Genomic DNA, 931 nt, shown 5'->3' with positions numbered 1-931 from the left:
AGAACACACACTATATGAGAGAGAGTTATGCGCGCCCCGCGCAGACTCTTCTCATGCCCGCATAGCGTGCGTGACGATGTGATAATGTTGACGAATTCTGGTTGATCCTACCAGTAATATACGCTTGTCTCAAAGGTTAAGCCATGCATGTCTAAGTACAAACAGTTTTAATGTGAAACCGCATAAGGCTCAGTATAACAGCTATAATTTACAAGATCATTTACCTAGTTACTTGGATAACTGTGGAAAATCTAGAGCTAATACATGCAAAATGCAGGGACCTCGCGGAACCTGTGCAATTATTAGTCAAACCAATCGTCCTCCGTGACGCTTGAGTTGAAATCTGGATAATTTTGTTGATCGCATGGTCTCGCACCGGCGACAGATCTTTCAAATATCTGCCCTATCAACTATTGATGGTAGTATAGAGGACTACCATGGTTGCAACGGGTAACGGGGAATCAGGGTTCGATTCCGGAGAGGGAGCCTGAGAAATGGCTACCACATCCAAGGAAGGCAGCAGGCGCGTAAATTACCCAATCCCGGCACGGGGAGGTAGTGACGAGAAATAACAATATAAGACTCTTTTATGATGTTTTATAATTGGAATGAACCGAGCATAAATCCTTCGGTAAGGATCAAGTGGAGGGCAAGTCTGGTGCCAGCAGCCGCGGTAATTCCAGCTCCACTAGCGTATATTAAAATTGTTGCGGTTAAAACGTTCGAAGTTTATTCTTGTCCAACACGGGTGCTACTCCTAATGATGGTAGTAGGTCACTAGTTCTTTAACAAAAATGTCGCCCTCCTTAAACCATTTGGCGCCCTCAGCAGGGCCCAAGAGAAACTTTGCATTTTGCAAATTTGCTAAGTTGCCAAGTTGCGCCGCGAAACGCTGCCGCGTTTGTTTTGAATCAACTAGCAGTGCTCTTCA

This window comes from Culex pipiens, unplaced genomic scaffold (assembly GCF_016801865.2).
Source record: "Culex pipiens pallens isolate TS unplaced genomic scaffold, TS_CPP_V2 Cpp_Un0111, whole genome shotgun sequence".
Classification (NCBI taxonomy): Eukaryota; Metazoa; Arthropoda; class Insecta; order Diptera; family Culicidae; genus Culex; species Culex pipiens.
This window is presented reverse-complemented; position numbering follows the sequence as displayed.